Source organism: Colobus angolensis, unplaced genomic scaffold (genome assembly GCF_000951035.1).
Source record: "Colobus angolensis palliatus isolate OR3802 unplaced genomic scaffold, Cang.pa_1.0 Scaffold234, whole genome shotgun sequence".
Classification (NCBI taxonomy): Eukaryota; Metazoa; Chordata; class Mammalia; order Primates; family Cercopithecidae; genus Colobus; species Colobus angolensis.
The window spans coordinates 3436252-3444860 of NW_012115533.1; the positions used below are offsets into that span (position 1 = coordinate 3436252).

Consider the following 8609-nt stretch of genomic DNA (forward strand, 5'->3'; position numbering starts at 1 on the left):
AGGAGAATGGCTAAACCCAGGAGGCGGAGCTTGCAGTGAGCTGAGATCCGGCCACTGCACTCCAGCCTGGGCGACAGAGCGAGAGTCCCTCCCAAAAAACAAACAAACAAACAAACAAACAAACAAACAAACAAACAAAAACTAGTGAATGATACCTTCACCAAGACACATTGTTCATATTATTTAAAATATTTGCAAAATAATGACATTTGTAACAAATGTTTTCCTACTTACCAATGTTTTAAAAAAACATGCCAACTGAAGTGCCAAATTCAGACAATTCATCATGAAAGCATTTTGTCAAACATAGTGAAGAAAAAATGACATGCATATGGAATAATACATTTATCCTTAGATGCCCAAATAAGAAAAAAATAATTTCAGTACTAAAAAGGCAGAGTTACAGTTGTGGAAATCACTAAACATTGGTTGTTTAGCAACGTAGAAATGTGAAAGGAGACTTAGATAGAATATAGTAGCTAAAAGCAGCTATAGATGCCTAAGCCTTAGTAGTGATATAAGGGAGGCAGCCAAATTCAAAGAAACTTTAGTTTTTTTTTTTTTTTTAATTTAAATAAGTTACCTTGTGAATTGCTGACACTAAAAAATACATTCAGTGTTTCACTACACTCTTGTTCTATACTTAAGATGCATGACTGTACGTAAGATTTCCTTTATTTGTGAATTCCAGCACATGATCATATTAAAGTCTTTTATCTATTCCTATATTTGGTGCTGAAAGCATTTTTCATCAGGCTCTTTATATTGAAATCAGCCTGATTTCAAAATATTCACTTTATATTTATGTTCTCAAATGGCTTTCAAAAATTCAAAAACCATGAGAAATTTGGTTTCACATGTAAACATTTACATATATAGTTTAGGCTCTCTAATCTCTGTAGCTGATACCAGTACTGTTCCTCTATGATGTAGCTGGTTTAAAGTTGGTAGATTAAAAGGACACATACAGAACTTCAAATGTGCTCCCAAAGGGATATCCATGAAGACTAATGGAGCTATTGTGGATGTTTCAGAAGTAACTCTCAAGCACTACAATGCTCTCTAACATTTTGTCACTTCAGTGCTTACAACATATTCTGTAGTTTCACGGCTTCAGTTACTTATCAAGGTAAATCACTCTTTCTCTAGCTCAAACTCATATCTGGAAAACTAGTTCTGCATTTCTACCTGGCAGGTGAGTTTCTTTGCATAAATATATACTTAAATAACTAGGAAGTTCGCTACCTTAGACTTTTAAACAAGTCATCAAGGGGTAAAACAAAAACAATTGATGGAAAGTAGAAGTTTTAATTTGCTTAACTTTTTCTTAATCAGTTAGATTTGTCCAAAAATAAAATGGCCTGCTCTGAAATGCACTAAGCTCCAATACCTATGAAACAAACCTGCACACCCTTCATGTGTACCCTGGAACTAAAAATAAAAGTTTATTTAAAAAATTTTCATAATCTTGATAACAGCTTGCTGGGGGATAGTGAAGTAGATTCTAATATCACATAATTGGTCAAATTAGATTACCTTCCAAGTCCCTCTTAACCCTGAGATTTTATGGTTCTATAAAATTATTATTTTATTCTCTCATAATATGTTTAAAAATATTTTTCTACCATTAAAGCTTATCTGATTTACCTTTTTCCATTAAGTATAACACCTACATTTATTTCCTGATGCGTTATTCAATAATCGATTTACTTCAACTTATACATTTGATTTTTTTCTCTTCATCTTAGTCTTTTAAAACTTTCCCCCCCTCAGTAATTTTAATCTTAACATCTATAATTTATTAATTCCAAATAATTTTGAAAAATATCTTTAAAAGGAGACAACAACTTTGTGCCTAATCCAGCCTATAAATAAACATTTGTCCATGCTGAATAGTTTAAATCTGATTGTCTCAAAATAGCTCACATAACCTTTGAGATTAAAACACTTGTTTACTTCAAAAGAAGCTGAAGTTTCATTTAGTAGATGCCTATAAAGTGCTTTAAAATGTTTTAGTGAAACAGGATATAAAAGATCAATGTTTAATTGAATATCTTGCAGCTTCTTCATACTTATAGCTTGTTAAATCTCTGCTGATTCACTAAGTTTTATAAGATGCTATTAAAAAATTATCAATTGGTTTGGAATTTTTTCTATGACATAAAATGTTTCAAAAGTGTTTCTTCTATGGAGATACAGAAAGATCAACAGAAATAAACATACAACAAAAGTAAAATTATTAATTCATGTTTTATCATATTTTTATTTGTTTAACTTCTGCAGCCTATGTTCCCACTTATAAAATTGTGTGTAACTATATTTTCAATTGTTTCAACAGTGGTATATCAAAAGTTAAGCAAATGGCAATGCAGTTAGGTTTTGATGGTTCTCAAACATGTAATTTGTTGACCTAAACAGCATTTGAAATGAACAAAGAGAAAAAATATATTTTTTTACCAAATGTTTTTACAATGCTTCACAAATGTTTTTACAATGCTTAAAAACAGACAAACCGAATACGTAAATGACCTAAGTATGCTGTACATAATCATAGATTACTACAACTACATTTAGAGTTTGGAACTTTCTTGAGTGCCTGCTTCATTATACAACAAACAGTTCTCTAACCCTAGTTTAATTAGTAGAAAATCTTTTAAAACATGTATTTATTTTATTTAAACTATCAGAATGAGCAAAATATATGCTAGACCGAAAAATAAAGTCTATCTTAGTTATTTTGATATCATTTTTCCCCTCTGAAAAATGACAGAATAGTTTAAAAAACTGTATGAAATATTGTAATGTTTATAATTTAAAAACAAATCAGCTGTGTAGGCATAATATTTGTTGAACTAAAAATTACATCCTATATATTATTTTAATGTTTTTCTTTTATCCATTGTGCATCATCAATAAAGAACATCTTTTTTTAAATGAGAGTTCTTCTTTTTCACAATGTAAATGATGTTTGGTTAAAATAAAACTAGGGACATGTAAATGTCTGTGTGGAAAGCACTAAAAACTCACAACATAAAATCAAATATCCATCATAGTCACTTACTCTACAATATTTTTGTCTGGCCTGTAATATTTGTATGGGGAGTACTCATGTTTAACACTAACAACCCATTCTAGCTCTTCAATCTTCCGCAGCTCCCCAGTGCCCTCAGGCCATACTAACATCTGCTTAGAGTAAACAAATTAATATATTCATAGCTCTCTTATCAAAATAACCTTGAAAATAGTTCAAAAAGTTAAAGAGATCTAGTAACTTTAGGAGTTATGTTGCCTAATGTCTTTCAGGATTACTCTAATATCCTCCAGCCCTGGGGCTCAAAGGGGATGTGTGTGATTTCACACTTGCCCACATAAAATATGGTGTACCCAGGAGTGATTCTCCTCAAATTGGGTAACCACCTGAAAAGGCCAAAAATATCTCTGTGACACATCAAACTACTGATGCAGTTTGGTTTTTCCTAAATCTGACTGATTCATTATGGGGATGTACTCCTTTGGCAACCCTGCCTGGATATACCACTTTGAAGGCCAATTTGGAGACCCAGTGGGTAAAACACCTATGACAAATGTTTCTTGTACATCTATGTCTTCCTGTATGTAAAATTCACATGGAAGAATTTATTATCCTAGAAAATACTGGAAAGAGGTTTGAAACTCATGCCAGTGAGTCTGAAATGCTTTATTTAAAAAGAATCCATTTTAATACATGGTGCTTTTTATTACTTTCTAGGTCCCTGTAGATACTTTACTAATCTTAATAATCTTCAAGAATGCTGAGTATTTTAAAGAACAAATGGAAACAATATAAGTATGATATATACACATACATATATATATACACATATATAATCTAAATTCACTTTATGCAGAACCAACACAGTTGCCATACTAAATTTAGTGCGTGTGTGTGTATATATATCCCAAAAAATTCCACAGGCCCCTGGCTGTCTCTATGACCAACTCCATCCTTTCCTATCTTTTAATGTAGGTAATATGGACACTAACTTGTGGTATTATATGTCCATAATATGAACTAATGATGGTATAAATTATAGTACATACAAATTCACTAAATAAATATGTAAAACATATATCCAGGCCTGTCTAAAGATTTTATGCATAAATTAAAAGAGAGTACTGTTTATTTGCAAAGGGTGAGTTGGAGTTCTTTGAATTATTTTAAAAATAGGGTCAAGATCATTCTACCTCTACAATTATAATAGCTAAATAACTTTGCTTGCCTTGGAGAATGTATTGCATTCACTTCAGGAAGAAATGGCAAGAGATACAGAGATGATTCCCCAGGCTACCTTCTATTCACTTTGGGAGTTAGTGGAAGGCTGCCCTCTTTCCAACACAGTCGCTGATGAAAGGGATCTATTAAAAAGAATTGCGTTGGTTTACACTGCAGATTGAATGGAGCATTAAACGACTGCATTAGTATGACTGCAGTGGGGGTAATGGTCGCCTCTATAATGTTGTAATAACACTTTCACATACGTGTAATAATTGTTTCAGTGTCCGTATCTAATTTGTTACGAAATGATATCCAACATCTCTCCGGAAAATGCCCCCCTCCCAACTCCCGGTGCCCTACAGTTTTATTCCCCCACCCCCCCACCCCTGGCAAATGTAAACAGATGAGGAAATATGTGTACTTTCAAATCGTCACCCATGTATCATGAAGGTGGGGGATTACTGCAAATCACTTGGAAACCGCTCCCCGGAGGCGTTTAGCGATACCGCCCACCAATACAGCTCAGATGTTCTTAATTTGATCACCCCCCACCTTTTGGGCTGTAATTTTCCAAACAAGCATCTCTCTCATTTGCAAATACAAGTTACAAATCAATCCACAGATACAGAATGCTGACTTCCCTACACTCAATTTCACAGGGTGTCTCTTGAAGAGCTGCCAGGTTGTGACGGATAATGGGGGAGAGGGAGAGGGGCACAGATCGAGCGAGCGAACGAGGGGGGGGAGAGAGAGAGAGAGAGAGAGAGAGAGAGAGAGAGAGAGAGAGAGAATCACTTGCTTCCTTGCTTCCTAAGCCGGGATTTTGCCTGCGATGCGCGGCGAGAGGACTGCGGCGGCTGATTTACACAGTTGGCGCGGAGGAGGGGCCGGGGGTGCGGGGGGGACGCGCTGGCGGAGCTCCGGCGATGGGCTGATCTGGGGGCTCCCGAGCGCCGCTCCCTTGGTGCGCGATTTAGGGGCGGCTGATGGATTTGCATTCAGGTTCCAGCCCTGCGCTTCCTATATTGACTCCTTATACCCGACCTCGCGCTTCCGTTTAGGAGGAGACGTTGGTAAGTAACGTGTAATCCGATTTTAGTTATTTCCTAGGCCATTAAAGTGGCACTTTTAAAGCAGGTCAGTCTTAAAAGAAGCCGCCACCGCTGCCGCCGCGAGCGTCTCCTTGGCCTGAAACGTTCGGCGGTCCCCTCCCCCTCCCGCCCCCCTCCCCCGCACCTTCTCCCGCTCGAGAAGTGAGGGTGCTTGAATGGTGAACGGTCAGGGGACTCACTCTCTGCCAACGGGATCGCTTCACCTTCGTGCTTTGCCTGAGATCTCCCAAATCCAAGTGGAATTTGGTGTGCACAGCCATACTGTGTATTTGTATCTTCTCTCCCTCTCTCCTTCTTTCCCCCCACCTTCGCCGTCTGACCAATGATGGGATCTGAGATCTAGTCGCCCCCTTCCTGCCTCCTTTCCGCCTCTCCCCACCCTTTTCTTCTCTCATCTACACACCATCCACCCCCACTCCCACCCACCTAAAGGGCAAAGAGCAAAGACACCCTGGAAAAGCAAGGGCTAATTCCATCTTTTCGGATGGAAGGAGGCCTCGGGCAGGGATTGTGAGTGACAACCTTTCAGGAAGAGAGAAAGCGAGAAATCCAGAGACTGAGCTCAGGCTCTCGGGAACAACGAAGCTCTCCACTGATAGAGAGCACCGAGATTTTAAATCAAAGGAACCTAGTCCTGGGACACTCACTCTGCCTGCCTGCCCGCCTGCCTGCCTGCCATCGAAGGCATAGGGAGCTGTGGTCGTGAGCTCCCTGTCACTGACATCGCAGCGCTAGGTGCGCGCCCGGCTCTCCCATTGGTATGCAGCGACCATTTCCCTGCAAATCTCAAAGGTGGAAACATTTAAACGGATTACAAGCGTGATTTGGTAGCCTTTCGGAAAGTTGGTGGCCAGAAGAGGAGAAGCTACAAGGCTACAGTATGATGGATACAATTCAGCCTCCCAGAGAGTTTGCCCCTCCCGCTGGGAAGCCCCTCGGAGCAAACCTCGGAGATCCTGAGCGCTCTGCACCATAGGTACACGCCGCCATCCTTTCCTACTTTGCCTAATTGAAACCAGTATTTCTCGCATGTAGGATGTGCATGGCAGAGCACATCGAGTTTGGCCGCGGTGTCTTCTGTACGCTCACAGGTGCTAGGGGTTTGTTGCAGTTTTGAATTGGATCAGTTAGGTGTAAGGACGTGGGTGGAAGGAGGGGTACCGGAGACTAACATACCCTCGGACCTCTTTTCTGGGTGAAGACATCGTAAGTAACTCCAACAAATAGGCCAGGCGGCAGAGCGAAGGACCCCTCCCCCAGTGGATTGTTCGCTAGTGTTGTAAGAGGTAGAAGGAAAAACGCTTGAGCTTTTAATAATTTTCCATTTCTAAACAGACTATTGTGCGTTTCGCCTGACGACAGCAGATTAGAAAAGGATCTATAGACGACTCAAAGCTCTTCAGAAAATGAATGATGCAGCAAATTACTTGTTCTAGGGAAGATAGTTTGCTTCCATATTGAAATATTTAATCTTAGATCTGAAGAGATTAGTGAGCTGTAAGATCCAGCAGTGGGGAGGAGGAAGTGGGAAGGGAGCACAGCGGGGAGAAAGGGCTTCTTGTCCTCTGTCTGGACAAACAAATGGCTCTGGGCGCTCCCAACAGGACACGGAAAAAACCGGGGCCCCATGGCTCAATACCCCTAACTTTTGGAGACCTCCCTGTCCTTTAGACACTCTATCCTGAGCTAAAGGAAAGCAAAAAGATGAGATAGCCTTTAGGACATAGCCCAGGTCCAGAACTTAAGGGGTTTTAATTCAAGAAAGAACAGAGACTTCATCCCTGAGACAATATTTACCGTCATCTGGAAGCTCAGGGCAGCCTCAGGGTTACCCATCGATTCCATCACATGGTGGGTTCCGATAAGACCCGATAAATAGTCACCGCCTCTGCACACTGGGTACCCAAAGTGCTGGGCGGGGGATGGGGTGGAGGAGGGTGCGGGTGCAGGCAGCTGGGGAGGGAGAAGGAATTGCTCTGATCCTGAGCTTAGGCTATGGGTATTGGTTTACTTCTTGGCTGAGACCTATGGGAGCAATAGGGTGGGTCTGGAATTTTAAGGGTAGAATGTTAGAAATTCTGCCCTCCTGCTTACTTAGTCTACGGTGGCATAGACTTTTCTAAAATTAGCTACTGTGTGCCAGTGGACTCATGCGCGGTCATTTTAAATGCAAAATGTTATGGAAATTGCCTTTGACTGACTTTTAAGGAACACATTGTTAGGTGATTTACCTGTTGTAGAGCAGTAAGGTATTGATATGTAAGCTGTGCTTTGCTTTAAAATTTGCTTTTGTAAAGGGTCCTTTAAGGGAAAACCGTCTCTACCTAGTAACTTTGAGCCCTTGGGCAATTGAGGTTCAGTTTAGTTCTTTTGCAACCAAAAAGTCCCTCCCTTCTCCCCCTCGGCAAGTTGGTGACAGGGTTGCTGTGTGCTGGTGGGGACAGATGGGGAGCATCCACAGCACATGGGTCCTGTTAATTAGACTCCCTTGCTGCACACTTGGCTCTCCCCAGTTTCCTCACCAAGCTGCATTCCTTCCCAGCAAGCAGGACTGTAGTGCTGTCAGCTGAGCCTTAAAAAATTCCTCTGAGAGGGTTCCTGAACTATCATCTGGTAGTCCCTCTACAATACAATGTCTTCCTTCAATCACCTCCATCCCCACTCCCACCACTCCCTAGGATTCACTTCCCGAAAATTTCACGGAGAAATATTTGAGTTTAAAAAATCAGAAAGAAAAAGAAAGAGCGGACAAAAACATTCAAATCCTTCAATCCACCCCAATCCCGCGAGGTCTTTTCCGGCGGCAGAATGTGAAATGTACCATTGTTACCCAAGTGGTCTGTATCTCCTTCCAGAGAATTGGCTTGTCTCTGTTTTTAAAAAGGTGGAAGAAAAGAAATGCTGTTGAATCCAGGGGATATCGAAGGCTTTGACCTACACCACAACAAAAGAATTCCTGGTGCAACGGGATCGAAGCAAAATGCAGGAGAAACTCGGTCCAAGTCTTTCAGGCTGTTTGAGCTCTTATTCGGGACACCTAGGCAGAATCGGACAGATTTAGCTTTTCTGCTTTGGGGACCTGGATTTTCCCCCCATCCCCGTCATTTCAGGGAATGGCTGTCCTGTGAAAAAGATAATTCCGAAGGACAGTCTCATTTTTCAAACCACCTGCACTAGAGAGGGGGAGCTTTGGAAACTAGAAGAGCAGATGATCCAGGGGATGGTTTCCTTGAGAGTTAAAA

The 8609-nt window shown here is 40.5% G+C and overlaps 1 protein-coding gene across 3 annotated transcripts in view; it reads left to right on the top strand.

The window, feature by feature from the left end:
- Window positions 1–4867: 4867 nt before the first annotated feature.
- The window catches only part of SLITRK3 (SLIT and NTRK-like family, member 3), a 10490-nt gene continuing 6748 nt past the window's right edge, over window positions 4868–8609 (top strand). The window contains exon 1 of one of the 3 annotated variants that reach the window (XM_011944632.1): window positions 4868–4937. The gene's annotated coding sequence lies outside the window, so the exon portion shown is untranslated. Of the gene's footprint in view, window positions 5329–5450; window positions 6344–8609 lie in introns of those variants that run through there. The other 2 variants (XM_011944631.1, XM_011944629.1) reach the window with 2 other exon arrangements.